This window comes from Argentina anserina, chromosome 1 (assembly GCF_933775445.1).
Source record: "Argentina anserina chromosome 1, drPotAnse1.1, whole genome shotgun sequence".
NCBI lineage: Eukaryota > Viridiplantae > Streptophyta > Magnoliopsida > Rosales > Rosaceae > Argentina > Argentina anserina.
Genome location: NC_065872.1, coordinates 16,871,724 through 16,888,521, shown reverse-complemented (window position 1 = coordinate 16,888,521; position 16,798 = coordinate 16,871,724). Strand labels below are relative to the sequence as shown.

At 34.6% G+C, this 16,798-nt stretch overlaps 1 long non-coding RNA gene across 1 annotated transcript in view; it reads right to left on the bottom strand.

The window, feature by feature from the left end:
- Positions 1-14,913, bottom strand: part of LOC126799790 (uncharacterized) — a 66,669-nt gene extending 51,756 nt beyond the window's left edge. Inside the window, exons 1-2 of the long non-coding RNA XR_007672654.1 lie at positions 14,667-14,913; positions 14,137-14,200 (exon numbers count right to left, since the gene is read on the bottom strand). This is a non-coding gene — a long non-coding RNA (uncharacterized LOC126799790). The remainder of the gene's footprint in view (positions 1-14,136; positions 14,201-14,666) is intronic.
- Between the last annotated feature and the right edge of the window lie 1,885 nt (positions 14,914-16,798).

Sequence of the window (16,798 nt, the reverse complement as noted above, 5' to 3'; positions counted from 1 at the left end):
TTAGGCTGATATTAATAATCGTGTCGTACATCTTTCTTTTGTAATAGAACGTTGTATGTACCACAAAAATAAAAAATAATAAGAATGGGTGCAGCTATACAACCCTACAAATTTTAATAAACTTGTGTGTCTCACCATTTTCTTTCTCTAGACATATCACATATGTGTTAAGACCAACCAAAATCACGATTACAAACAAAATATATATAACAGTATAATTGAATCAAAACAAAAAAAAACAATAACAACAATAAAATCGAGATTGAAAACACTAACTTGATCCAGATAGAGGTCTGTTTTGCAGTGACCTAAGACAGAAATTCTTCCCCACTTGTGCTGCAGTTTCAGACGTCTATCTTGAGGATACAACTATCTGGTACAAGTTCTTGCACAAGAACTTGTCCCTGGCGAATTTACTTTGTGTTTCAAAGAAATCGAATTGGGGAGGAAGAAGAAGATATGAATTTGCGATGGGAAACAACAACCACAGTGTCGTCTTTATATAAAGTCAAATTCAAACAGGTAAAACTGTTCAAAAGGTTGTAACTGTTACCAACAGTTATTACCTTTGGTTTTATCCGAAAATAATAAAAATTAATAAAATTATTAATTCAAAAATTATAATCAGATTTAATTTTTCCAGAGCCCAAAGAGTCCCAACGCCCAAGACCCATCTATGACTTTATATAAATATATATTTATATATATATCATTTTCTATTAGAAATCTAATAGAAAGCTCATCAAGCTCACTCTAGACTATTCCACCCGCTCACATGGGTGTTTGTTTATAAACAACCAAGCAAGTAGCTCTTCTTCAATGTGAGATTCTATCCCACACTAAGTTCCAACAATACCCCACATTTTTTTATTCAAACTCTAACAATACCCCACATTTGAATAGAAAATAAGATGATGAGGAACTTTATCGATTTTCCAGAAATTAGATATGAAATGCATCGAAAAAGGTGTCTTTTAGACTTGAACCTTTCGTAATGAATACTTATCGGATCTACTTTATGAAAGAGTGAACTTAAGTCTTAAACTATTCACATTTTGTAGTAAATCGAGACAACAAATATCACACATATCATATCTATACACATTTTCAATTCTTACGGTTGTGTTCATTTTGGTCCTGAACAACTCCTTATTTCATGAGAATTTCAGAGAACTTAGTCATCTCGGTTCCCAAAGATGCGACCCCACATCAATCTAATATAAGAATAGTCCGTACTATCCCACCTTAATTAAAGGCTATTAGCATTATTAAGAATAATGTAATATTCATCCCTTATACGTCAACATAATAACACACTTAAATTGCATCATAGGAATGAACATATGTGTGTTTATGCTTCTTGAGTATTCCCCAACTAGTTTGCCTATTGAACCTAGACCATGGGATCTCTAATGTTGCTAGGTCAGGTTTCCGCCAAGTAATGACTCATTATATTGGCTTTAAGCCCATTCCCCTCAATGTAAATACTACTTGCTCTCTATTAAGGCCTTTTGTCAAAGGATCCGCTATATTTTCCTTTGATTTTACATAGTCAATGGAAATAATTCCATTTTTGAGCAAGTCTCATATTGTCTTGTGATGTCGCCTTATATGCCTCGATTTGCCATTGTAGATTTGGTTCTTAGCTCTTGTAAGAGCAGCCATACTATCACAATGAATGCAAATGACCGTAACAGGTGTTGGCCACAACGAAATACCCTCTAGGAAGTTTTTGAGCCATTCCGCCTCTTCGGCAGCTTTGTCTAAGGCTACAAACTCGGCTTCCATAATCGAATGTGTATTCACGGTTTGTTTCGATGATTTCCAGGAAACGACTGCCCTTCCAAGTGTAAATACATAACCACTTGTAGACCTACTTTCCAAATGATAGGAAATCCAATTAGCACCACAATATCCTTCTAACACGGGAGGATATTTTGTATAATGCAATCCATAATCCATTGTATACTTTAGGTAGCGTAGCACTCTCACTAGTGCAAACCAATGATCCTTTCTGGGATTGTGAGAGTAACGACTAAGTCTACTCAAAATATATGCTATATCCGGTCTTGTACAATTCATTATGTACATCAAGCTCCCAAGAACTTGTGTATATTCCAATTGAGACACACTATCACCTTGATTCTTCTTAAGATAACTAGCGAGATCAAATGGAGTAACAACCGGCCTATCATCAAAATGTCCAAATTTCCTAAGGACTTTCTCCACATAATGAGATTGAGTAAGTGTGTAACCATCCGGGTTCCTTTGAATCCGAATTCCAAGAATGACATCGGCTATGCCCATATCCTTCATATCAAAAGAAGAATGCAGTAGCTTCTTGGTTTGATTAATTACATCCTTACTTGTTCCCATTATTAGCATATCATCCACATATAAGCATACAATGACACATGCATTTTTACACTCTTTCACATAGACACATTTGTCACATTCGTTGATTTTGAAACCATTTGACAATAGTGTATTATCAAATTTCTCGTGCCATTGTTTTAGAGCTTGCTTAAATCCATAAAGGGACTTAACCAATTTGCACACTTTATTTTCTTGACCTTTAACGACAAACCCTTCGGGTTGTTCCATGTATATTTATTCATCTAATTCACCATTCAAGAACGCAGTTTTCACATCCATTTGGTGTATTTCCAAATTGTGAACAGCCGCAATAGCAATCAATGTCCTTATAGACGTAATTCTTGTGACCGGTGAATAAGTATCAAAGAAGTCGATACCCTCCTTTTGACAATACCCTTTGGCTACTATACGAGCCTTGTATTTTTCTATGATACCATCAGGTATCAATTTTCTTTTTAAAAATCAATTTATGGCCTATTGGTTTATGTCCCAGAGGTAAATCAACTAATGTCCATGTATTATTTTTCATAATGGATTCTACTTCACTTTGGATAGCCTCTTTTCCAATATGGTGCTTCCGATGACTCCATAGAAGCCTTATAAGTTTGAGGTTCTCCTTCAATTGCAAAGGTCATATAATCGGGTCCAAAATCTTTGGCTATTTTTCCACGTTTGCTTCTTCTTGGTTCAACTTGTTCTTGACCAATTGAAGATGCTTCTTTTCCAATTTCGGCACTTTTGTCTAACTCTCTTTGAGACATGGTTCTTTTCCTTGGATTAGATGTTTCTTTATCTTTATCCTTGTAAGGAAAAATATTCTCAAAGAATTCTGCTTCGACAGATTCCATGATTGTGTTTTTGTTAATTCCTTCTACCTCCGAATTGTAGACCAAAAATTTATATGCAGCACTATTATTAGCAGGGCCAATATAGATGCAATCGATAGTTTTTGGTCCAATTTTAGTTCTTTTTGGCAAAGGAACTTGAACTTTCGCAAGACAATCCCACACTTTCATCGTTTTCAAAGTTGGCAATCGTCCCTTCCAAATTTCATAAGGAGATTGATCACTTTGTTTATGAGGAATCCTATTTAATATCATATTTTCAGTAAGACACGCATCTCCCGAAAGACTATGTGGTGCTCTCGAAGTAATTAACATTGAATTGATCATATTTTTCAATGTTCTATTCTTACGTTCGGCAACACCATTTTGTTTTGGAGTGTATGGAGCTGTGGTTTGATGCATAATACCATAAGCAGAATAAAATTCAGCAAAATTGTTGGATTCATGCTCTCCTCCTCTATCCGACCTTAGAATTTTAATTCTTTTCTCAAGTTGATTCTCAACTTCGGCTTTGTATGTTTTGAACATGTTTAAAGCCTCATCTTTGGTATCTATCAAGTACACATAACAATATTTACTGCAATCATCTATAAATGATATATAATAGTTCTTTCCTCCACGAGATGGAGTTGCTTTGTAATCACACAAATCACTATGAATTAAACTAAGTACTTCGTTGGATTTCTCTACAGATTTGTGAGGATGACTCACATATTTGGATTCTACACAAATTTCACACTTAGTCATTTTGTCCATAGAACACTTAGGTAGCATGCCTAAACTTATCATTCTTTGTAGAGAACGAAAGTTAACATGTCCTAATCTAGAATGCCATAAAGAAGAGGACTCAACCATGTACATAGAAGCAGTGCTAGTGCCTGCGTTATTATTAATAATAGCAGCATCCATAGTAGGTACAACACTTAGTTTAAAGAGCCATTCACAAAGGTAACCCTTTCCTACATATACCCCACTTTTGGTGAGTACAAATTTGTCAGATTCAAATACAAGTTTAAAGCCCTTGTTGCTTAGAACAGGACCAGAAACTAAATTCTTACAAATTTCAGGCACATGAAGCACATTAGTAAGCACAAGATCATTCTCGGAAGTAAGTTTCAGAATCACCTTCCCTTGTCATTCCACTTTTGCAGTTGTGGCATTCCCCATGAACAATGATTCACCTTTATTAATTGACTGGTATGATGAGGACATCTCCCTTTGAGAACAAACATGCCTTGTATCACTAGTGTCCATCCACCAATCAGTTGAATTAGTAACCAGATTTGCTTCAGTAACCACTCTAATGAATTGGTTTTCAGTTTCAGCAAGGTTGGCTTGGTTGGAATTTCCAGAACCTCCAGCACCACCTCCTTGATCCTTCCTCAGGCGACATTCCTTGGCTCTATGCCCTGGTTTGCCGCAGACCCAGCATCCTCCAATTTGTTTCTTCTTGAAAGGTTTGGTCTTTTGTGGGGCGAGGGGGATTCCTTCCAGCAATTACAAGATGCTTAGCAACAACATTCTTGCCTTTGTTTTTCTGAAACTTGGCCCTTGATGGACTCCCTCCAACCATATTAGCAGTTGGCTCCAAGGAAATAGCATCAGCCTTCTCATTTTTCCGGTTATCCTCTTCAACTCGAAGTTTAAGAACCAATTGCTCAAAATTCATATCCTCAGTTAGATGTTTCAGATATATCTTGAAATCTTTCCATGTAGGAGGTAATTTTTCAATGATAGAACCAACAAGGAAATTCGGGTTAAGACCCATACCTTCCACATCTAACTCATGAACAATGACTTGAAGTTCCTCCACTTGCTTGACAACAGATTTGACATCATTCATTTTGAAATTCAGAAACTTGCCAATGACAAACTTATTTGAACAAGCAACCTCAGTCTTGTACTTGTTCTCCAATGACTGCCACAACTCCCTTGTAGTTTTGAATATGGAGTAGATATCATACAAGGAATCGTCCAAGGCATTGAGAATATAGTTCCTGCACATAAACTCATTAGTCTCCCAAGAATCTATAGCCTTCTTGTTCTCAGCCTGTTGTGCTGCTGTTGGAGCATTATATCCTTCTCCAACCAGAACAGTAGGAGCCTCAGCAGTGAGGACGTTTGCCACATTCAAAGTTGTCAAATAAAATAACATCTTCTGTTGCAAGCGTTTGAAATCAGAACCCTTGAATATCTCAGGTTTCTCAACATGATTTTTCCTAATCGATGATACTGATTGATCAATCTCTATAAGATTAGAGAATTTATGTCTTAGATTGTTAAGACCAACCAAAATCACGATTTAAAACAAAATACATATAACAATATAATTGAATCAAAACCAACAACAAACAATAACAACAATGAAATCGAGATTGAAAACAGTAACTTGATTCAGATAGAGGCCTGCTTTGCAGTGACCTAAGACAGAAATTCGTCCTCACTTGTGCTGCAGTTTCAGACGTCTATCTTGAGGATACAACTATCTGGTACAAGTTCTTGCACAAGAACTTGTCCCTGACGAATTTACTTTGTGTTTCAGAGAAATCGATTTGGGAAGAAAGAAGAAGAGATGAATTTGCGATGAGAAACAACAACCACAGTGTCGTCTTTAGATAAAGTCAAATTCGAACAGGTAAAACTGTTCAAAAGGTTGTAATTGTTACCAACAGTTATTACCTTTGGTTTTATCCGAAAATAATAAAAATTAATAAAATTATTAATTCAAAAATTATAATCAGATTTAATTTTTCCAGAGCCCAAAGAGCCCCAACGCCCAAGGCCCATCTATGACTTTATATAAATATATATTTAGATATATATCATTTTCTATTAGAAATCTAATAGAAAGCCCATCAAGCCCACTCTAGTCGATTCCACCCGCTCACATGGGTGTTTGTTTATAAACAACCAAGCAAGTAGCTCTTCTTCAATGTGGGATTCTATCCCACACTAAGTTCCAACAATATGAGGACCTCTCTTTTGATTTTACCATGATTTATTACTGCTTCACACTCCCTAAAATCTCTATTCACACACGAATGGTAATAGATCATAAATTGATTTATTTCCATCTTTATAATTTCCAGAGTGAGTTTTGATATAAATCTATTTCAAGACGAGTTTTCTTTCAAGACATGTCAAAAGATTTGTAAATTAAAACATATGAGCGATAATATTCTAACATAATAAGACATGAATGAATGAGAGAACAATAGAAAAATATAATTTTGTTCTGGGTTAACTTCACTAGATAAAGATTGAGAAATTAAGTAGTTTGATTAATTATTTATATTGATTTGGATTTTATTAGATTAGTTTACTTATTAGTCATTTTACATGTGGGTAATGTAGTCTTTAAATAATTGAAATACTTGTACGGTGAACTAAGAAAATTGTACTAAGAGTCGCTTGATTGGCTCGCAACACCAGTATTGCAAGATTTATGGCCTGGTGTGAAAACAAATTGATCAAAAAATACTTATTAGAATATACTAACATCTTTACACTCCTTACGTGCGTGCTAATTTACTTTAAAAAATAAAATAAAAAATAATGATAATAGAGAGGTTGTGGTTAGAGGTAGTGGGCAGAGGTAGTGAGTAAATGGGAGGAATTTATCTTTTTTTTTGGATATTTTATTTTTTAATTTACAATTTTAATCATTGTCTTATATCTTCTATTAATAAAACAAGAAGAAAATTTCAATGGTTAAATTTTTGAACTACAAAAAAAACTCATCGTTTATTAACTTTCATAAAACTGAACGTAATGTATAAATGATATTATTGTAATTTAGACACAAAACTAAAAACAAAACCACCCCGAAAATTGTGAGAGAGTAGAGAATAAATTGAGAGCTTTTGCATGCGCATAAGTGCAGGTAGAAAGACTAGTATTTATAATTTTAATCCATAAAAGATATTTATAGTATTTTCCGGTTTTACAGTTCCATATGACGAATTGCTTTAATTAATAAAGATAGTGAGTGAAATGGTTACTTTTTATCAATTGTCCTAAAATGGGAATTTATGTGAGAGAAAATACAAAACTAAGAGAGTGAAATTATAATTATTTTTGTTATCAATAAAAAAAACTAAGAGTGTGAAATTGAAAGGACACATAAAAGTTTGGAGGATTATGAGCAAATTATTGAGAGCAAACACAATTTCTTTAATTAAGTACTTGTGACACCTTATAATTTAGATGTAAAAACAGTTTTGTTATTCGGTTTCAAATTTAATTAGTACATCCTTCAATTATTATTTTTTGACAATTTTGTTCATTTCGTTAGTTGACAGTCAATAAATCCGTTAAACCGTTAAAATATCTAAAACATCCTCTATTCAAATTAATTTTTTTCCTTTGACTTTTCAACTCATCTGAAAAGACAATTAAGGACAAATATAAAATTAAAAGGAGAGAATTTATCTTTACCTTAGAACCACGACCTTTAATCTTCTCTTATTTTTCATTATCGATGACTAAATATTGTTCATCAGTCATTTTGATTGAAATGCACTTTGGCCAAATATATGTGCATCTGCATACCTATTCTTTCATTTATAATATGTAAGATAGATGCATTAGTTGTGAAATCTATCATGGGATAAACCTCACTTATATATTCTCTCTAAACCTATATATCTCGCTCTTCCTCTCTGCTCATGGAGGACCCTCATGTGTTATGCAACTTTATCCAAGCATCTCTCTATTTATAGTAAATAGGGGCGGTGGCAGAGATTGTCTTCAACTAAAACTCTATAGCTCAAGTATCAATCTTAATCTTTAATAATCAAGCATTCATGAAACTCGACCAACCATGTGCGTAGATCCACGCCTGCATTATACAATGTGGGTGTCCTAGAACTCTATTTAATATATTTTGTTTCGTATAAAAAAGAAGAAGAAGCTATGGGGTTGCATATCTCACTATTAGAGATGGAACGAACTTGATTCTGCATTCTTGTTCGATAAATCTTGATGAATGTTGTACACAACTAATTACTCAATTTGATCCATGACTCGCATCTTTCTCACATTCACAAAGACAGGAAGACAATGACAACTACTTTAATTGATACTATTGCATGTCTTAGTGCAACAATGTGACATGGCTATGAACTTTTAACAAAGATTATGACCAACTTTCATTTCGTCATTCAATTTTTGATTGATGACATGATGAAGATTACAAGTCTCACTAACCATATAAGGCAATGTTAACCTGAATAGTTGTTGGATTTACCATATGAAAGGTTGATACCTTATATTAGATACCTTATGTTATTTGGCTGATATGTTAACCATATAATAGAATGTTTAACCTGAATAGTTGTTTGATTTACCCTATGAATGGTTGCAACTAATGTTAATATGTTTTTGTTTTTGTATTGTTAATAGTATTTTATGTTGTTTGTAGTTATCATTGGACGCCACCCTGTGCACAGGTGGAGGTGAAAATCATTTTTTACGGAACTTTTGGGAAGACAAATGGTATTGGAATGGGTGCTACATCAGTTTTACTTCGTGATTCTAAGGGGGAACTATTGGATGAGATGTGCCTTAAGTTTGTTGCAAGCTATCCTCTTGAAGCTGAAGTTAGGGCAACATTAATGGCTGTGGAAACTGGTTTGGCCTACCGTCAATATTCTTAAGACTATATCATTGTTGAAGGGGGCAGTGCATTGGTGAAGGATTTTGTTATGGGCAACTGTTGTATTGATGATCATTGGAGTGTATATGCTAAGCTCTGTCAAATAAGGGTATTAATCTCTGCCAAATGGATCGTGGGTTACAAGTGGGATAAACTACTCTGTCAGAGCCATGGATAGAGCGCTTATTCATGAAGAACCTGCATATATTGGAAGTTTTCTTATGAATTTGCTCATGGATGATTTATCTCTTTTGTGTCCACTGTAATTTCAAACCAATGATTATAGTACTAGTGATAGGTTCAGACTAGTGATTATAGTACAAGTGATGAATTTGTTTTGTGTTTGGTTGTACATGAACTAAGTCATCTAATGATGGTAGGATCTATCTCTTTTGTGGCTACTAGGTTCAGACTAGTAACTTTTGGATATGTTAAAACAAATGCACCCAAAGAGGCAAAAAACAATGAAAATACGCAAGGTTTTGTCTCTCATTTTTGTTTTTTGCCTCTACCTTTTATTTTTTTCATACACCCCAAAAAGACAAGGTCAATGCCTTACGAATCATCTATTATTTAATCCAATGGTACTTGTACAATGTAAGTAATCCAATGGTCCTTGTGAAATTCTTTTTTTTTTCATTAATTTAATATTCAATGCTAGACACAATCAACATATATACAAAAAAAAACTATAGCTTATTAACATCATTATTGTCAATTCAATTCTTTCGAGATTTTTTTCTTGCGATCTTTTAGAAGATAGTTTTGCAATGCACTTTTCTTTTTTATGTCATCCTTTCCGGCGAGTATGGGCGGATTCATTCATGGGCAAGCCTAGGCAGTTGACTAGGCTGAGTTCTTGACTCTAGGCTTGGAGTGTAGAGTTTTTCCTCTGAAAAACCATGTAAAATGGGCAAAATCCGGTGAATGTTAGAGGAAGAAGACGATTTGCATAGGTAGTCTGTTATTTTTTTTTTCCAATTTGCAATTTAAAACGACGTTGTGCTTCTTATTAATTGAGTCGTAACGACGTCGTTTCGTGTATAAAAGACGCAAGTTACCCGCTCGACTCGTCAACTCCTCAAATCAAGTCTAATAGGCCAATAATCTAACAACGTTTCTCTGTGTCTTGATTTTCAGAAACCCAAACCCCAAAACCAAGTTGAAAAGGGTTCTTCCAAAGTTGAATAAGGTTCTCCCATCTACCCCAAATAGGACGTACAAACAATTTTTGTTGTTTTTGATTCAATAAACTTATTTATATGTAATGTAAATTAGTTTGCGTGAGATTCTTTGTCATTTTGATAACTTTGATTGAATTTATTGAATTATTTTTATAATTTAGACATGTAAACAATAAATTCTAAATTGTTATTATACCCATAACATGGAAAATACTTGTATCCATACCGGTATGGACGTGTGCGTCCAAACTCCTCTTATTTCTATACATTTGGTAGTGTGAATAAAAAATCTTAACCGTTCAAAAGTTTTGTTAATCAATAAATATCACTTTTGTAAAAAAATCAATGTAAACAAATATTGTTTGCTTAGCCGATTGTATCAAACAAACGGACGACTGATTATGAGACTAGTAACTTTCATAAGTACCGTTCATTTGTTTGATATAAACGACTTAGCAAACGATTTTTGTTTCAATTTATATTTTACATAAATTATTTTTATTAAAAAATTAAACTTTTGAATGGTTAACATTATAAAATCACACTACTAAAAGTATTAAAATAAAATAGGGTATGGACACAAGTATTTTCCGTACTGTAATTTTTTCAATGAGTTAGATCCTATTTTCAAGTGACAAGAAAATTTTTCTTTGCCATGACTGGCAAATTGTTCTGGATCCGCCACTGCCGGCGGATCCTTAAATTTTAGGTGATCCTTCACTACTTCCCAATAATGAAAAAAGATGAGTCTCTTATTCTTGTTTGTACAATTGTAATACATATGTGCTAGATATAACTATAAAAATTGCAAGTTGAACAAAAGAAACAAAAACTAGCATATTAAAAGAATATTTAGAAGAAATTAATATTGACGACATCCTAGACACACTATGCATATAAGACTTCCCAATTTAGAAAACTCTATCAATATAGTAAGAGTAAGCATGAGTTTTATCGTTCACAACCGAGACTCAAGGGTACTCTAACATCTAATCAACGAACATTCACTATACACAATATACAATATACAAGATATATGAGATTTACAATTTGGTTTTGATCGACAACTAACTTTCACACAAGCTCATAGTAAAGATGAATGGAGAAGAAAGATGCAAGTACGATCTATATGTTTATCTTGGTTCTACTCTATTCATAACATGTTTGGAATACATATGCAAAACATCATATTCAGTCAAGATGAAGGTGCATGCTCAATTAAAGGACACTCAACTCTTTTAAGTCACTTCCTTATAGAAATAAACTTATCCTCTATGATCAGAATCTCCTATCAATCATGCATAGACTAGATGAACCACAACTTCACTAATCTAAACATAACCAACACATAAAGAACTTTGAAGTTGGACCGAATAACACATAACTTAATCTCTAACTTCTAAAACAATGCATGATATCAAGACTCACTCTTGTGTTATCTCAATACTAGTCACAATATGAATCAATTAACCCTAGCATGCATTCTAGAATCACTCAAGACATAAAGATAAATCCTCCATAGAAACTTTTAGTCATGTATGCATATGCCACGTTTAATTTAAGAATCCTAGAAACCTACACATATAGAAATCGTAAGAAGTAAAATCCTACTTCAATCTAACATGAAATCGAAATAACCAAAGAACAAACTCTAAGAAGAAATCCATTCTATAAAACCAACAAGAATTTGACATAGACAAAGAACAATGGATTACAACTTTGTAGTTGATCACTAGAACAAAGAGGTGAAATCGGTGATGATGATGATGGCTTCTTGTTAAAGGAACTCTTGATCTCCAAGGATTAAATCGCACGGTTAGATTAAAGGGAATGAAGACGTGTGAGCTATGTGTTTCTGAAAAGTCGGGATGCAAAACATAGGTTACCCCTTCTCCAAATAATCCTCAACCAATCATAAGGGAGTATAACCCAATCCTAAAGGGAAACAACATATTTTGATGCGTCATAATCTTTTCCTTCTCTTTCTAGGATTTGATTCATTCCTTATACAATTAGATCTCCTTGTATGACTTGAATTCAACTTCATTTTCCTTCTTTGCCAAGCCTTATTAAAATCCTAAAATATTTGGGCTTTATCCACCGATTAGAGCTCTTGTGATCTTCTAGAATCATCTCATCAATCCGTAGCAAATCCATGCAAGAGCTTCCCTAGTTGACCTAGGATTCCTTCTTGGACTTGGGACTTCTTTTCCTAGTCCATTTTGGACTTTTTATTCCGAAATTACGTCTTTATCTCAACCTCATTCACTTTCCTTATCCAACTAGGAAAATGTTTCCTAGATAAACTTGGATTCTTATCTCTTGTTATCTTCTTTGTCGATTCTTTCACTCTTAAAAATCTAAAACACAAAAGTAAGTCAAATTAATAAAGATAAGGGAAATAACATGCCAAAATGTATAGAGTAATGCCCTAAAAACATAGACAAATTTACATTGATCAAATTTCGGATGTATTAACCTTGTATGTGTTGTTCAAGCCTTTTGTAACGACCCCGAAATTCTGAGCCTAATAACTCAAAATTTCAAAGTCGTTAAACACCAAACAATTTCAACGAATCGAAATCATTTAAAATGCCACAGCGGATCATCTCTGAGTTCAAAATACAACTCAGTTAAACCGATTATTACAACCCAAATTATAATTCAATATTATAACAAATGGAATTGTGAAATCCTCACTACAAACTCACAAGATAGTCACACAAAATCCTCACACAAGCTGGAGATAAATAACTTCAAGTCCTCTGAGCGGTCCGTCAATTCCCGCTAATCCACACCTGCGGAGTTATCCACTACACCATCGAATTGGTGCACCGGGATTGTAAACACAAACCCGGTAAGCTTTACAGCTCGTATGAGTAAAATGAAAATATATAACTCGCATATCAATATATACGAAAATCCAGAAATCAAACAAATATAAATGCACTCATGAGTCAATGGACGGCCCATCTGATCGTCCCAAAGAAATATGAAATAAAACGCTCATGAGAAATTAAGTAACCCTTCTGGTTAACCAAATGCATTTATATTACGGGTACCAAGAACGCTGGTACACATCTGTTACCCCTCTCGTAATACACCGCCGATATTGGATAGCCACCCGCTACCCAACATCCAAAAAATATGAGTACCCATGAGCAGATAACCACCCGTTACCTCACATGCAGTACTAAGGCAGACAGACTAGAGCTCTAACTGTATCGTAACTTTCGCCCGGCCAAAGGCTAGGTTTCGACTTGCCAAACACGTACAATAATCTCACATCATATTGTACCAAAAATCAGGTCCGAAGACAAATCAACATTTTAACAATCTCAATGTTAAAATCACGTATAATAATCTCACATCATATTGTACCAAAAATCAAGTCCGAAGACAAATCAACATTTTAACAATCTCCATGTTAAAATCACGTACAATAATCTCACATCATATTGTACCAAAAATCAAGTCCGAAGACAAATCAACATTTTAACAATCTCCATGTTAAAATCACGTACAATAATCTCACATCATATTGTACAAATCAAAATCACATGCTCGATATATAAATCTCGTCATCAAAATGACATAAATCATGATAAAATCATAACAGTATATTATATAGCAAACTATATATATATATATGTACATATTTACCATTTATACAATATATATATAATCCATTATATCATATACATGTCATATTTCATAAATACGTCTGAAGACAAAAACTCGTCCGAAGACAAAACTCATTCAAAAACAAAACTCGTCCGAAGACAAAACGTTTTAACAAACACCATGTTAAAACCACGTACAATAATCACACCTCATATTGTACAAATTAAATCACATGCTCAATATTTAATTCTCGTCATCGAAATGACAAATCCCAATGAATTTATAACAGTATATAATATAGCAAACTATATATATATGTACTTATTACCATTTATACAATATATATATAATCCACTATATCGTATACATGTCGTAATTCAATATTAAAAACTCTTGTAAAATCTTGAATCTCCGCAAGGGTAGATTCGTAAATATGTGAGATTTTACTCACCTTCTTTCCTGCGTGCAACTTTCACGACCCTGAAAGTAATTTCCTCACTCGTTTCGTCAGTCACCTAATAGCACGATAAATGCTTAGAAAATGATACTTAAAATATCAGGTGACGAGATCAACACAGCTAAATGTTGTTCATAAAACATTGTTCACGGAAACACTGTTCATGTTTACTAATCAATGTTTTTACTAAACCACTGTTCACAGTTACGGTTTTACCATAACACTGTTCAAAGTTACTGTTTTACCATGACACTGTTAACATTTACTGTTACAGATCACTATTCACAGTTACTGTTACATATCACTATTCATGTGGAGTTACTATTCACAGTTACTATTCATTCGGCGTTACTGTTCACCGACCGCCACCAATCATCACCAAATTTCACCACCACAACCTAAACAACAACTTCCTAGTTGACACCAAGGTCTAAATCCGAGTCTAAACAGTCCAAACAACGAAGAACATGAAATCGGCACTATTCACAAACCCTAGAAATTGAAATTTTGATTCGGGTACTTACACTTCGATTTGGCTCGATTCCTTTTGTGGGAATGTTGCTGGGACTGAGACAAGCAAAACCCCCCAAGAATCCCGAGCCATGGTGGCCGGAGGAGGCGGCGCCGCCACAACAGTAACTTCCGGCGGTTGCTACACCGTGTGTGGTTGTCGCCGGAGTGCAAGGCGTAGCCCAAAAGATGGAGCTCGTCGAGCCCGTCAGTTTGATAGGTGGCACGACACGAGGTGACGTCGGATGGTGGAGAAATCGGCCGGAGAAGGTTTTTAGGTCGGGTGAACAGTGCCCGAGCTCGGGTGAACAGTACCCGAGCTGATTTTTAGAAAAATCTGATTTTCTGATTTTTAATCTCCTCTCCTTCCTTTTATACTATTTGCAAACTCGGAAACGAACTTCCGACGTTAATAACTTTCGCGTGACGTGTCCACGAATTCGTATCGATGAGCTCTACGACTTTCGTGAAGGAAGTTTTTGCAACCGAGCGACGGAATAAAAGTCGATCTATACGTTGCGGTAATGTTACGTTTTCTAATTAAACGATCCGAGAACGTTTCCGTTTTCGTTTCGAAATGTCGCAAACCTCCAATTGTCGTCTTGAATTAATTTCACAAGTTTAACACTTTGAAAATACTCGACATTTAGTTTCTAAAAATTTGGGTTATTACACCTTTCTTGTAAGGGATGTCCCCTTTGCTTACTGCTTCATGCCAACTCTGCAAAAACAATAAAAATATATTTCCACCTAGAATGAAGTACTTGTTGAGATCGTACATTAAGTTGATCACCTTCCCAATTTTGCTGGTAGTGAGTATGAATATCATGCCATAGATGCATGACATCTTGATCATTTCTTACAAAACCAAACAAAGTGATAGTTGGCCAAGACCTACACAACTGACTTCCTCATCAATTGCCCATCCTGTGCCATGTTTTGAACTTGACATAAGGGCAGCAAAATGTTTGAGGTAATGATAAATAAAGAAGACAAAAGAGATAAACTGGGATGCATAGAAATATTGCTTTTGAGTGGTAAATGAGTAAGAAAGAGTGACTATATAAACAATTGAGAATATGCATTCCAATGCACATTGATAAGCACAATAAGACATTGAATTATTATAAAACGGTTCCACAATCTGATTAACAAGATAAAAACTACAAAAGTGTCAACAATAGTTAATCTTTTACGTCTTTCCCTGCCATCCTTTGTTTGTTTAATTTCTCTCAACAACAACATAATGATTACATCCAAGGTTACATAATTAGTAGAGATATAATTGTTGTTAGTTCAACTAACACCATTCAAGCTTAGGCGGTCTCATCTAGAGCAATTGATTTATTCTTTTATTGACTCTTTACGGTATAATAATTCCATCACTTTATAGGAGTAATTAACATCATCTTCGACAATTATAATAATGAAGAATGAATATCTAAGATGTCATACTTCATCAAGTTCTTCTATAGTCATTCCTTGTCCAAAACCTTTGTCATAATTTTCATATATTCTCAATAAACAATGAACATGTTGTTAGCGAAACATCGCGTTCATAGTAAGAAAGACGGTTGGGGAATGGAAATGTCATTATCATAGCAGCGCTTGGATACGAAGTTGACTATTCCGACTAACCTCCACAACGTGGTTCAAAACCAAGTCATGCTCCAAATGTGCCTAGATTACGAGAGTCAGGAGGCAAAGATCTCATGGTATGCAGACTATTTTGTTGAGCGTTCGGTATTCCCAGATTAAATTTGTTGGCAACAATAAAAAATGCATTGCCTATTATTTGAGCGCATCTTAACAATGGTAACGCAGTATGACGATTACTTCATTCAAAAGCCAGATGCTCTGGGTGTGAGGTGTTTATCACCTCATTAGAAACTGACATGCACATTAAGAATGCTTGCATACGGTGTTGGTGCAAACTAATGTGCTGAGATAACTAGGATGGGAGACTATAATGCACTTTAGTCCTTGAAGAGATTTTGTAGAGCTATAAAAGGTATATATACTTCATATTACCTTCGGACTCCTACACCTGACGCCTAAGGAATATCGACGTAAGGGATTCCCAGGTATGCTGGGAAGCATAGACTGTATGCATTGGCGATGGAAGAATTTTCCTACTGCTTGGGTT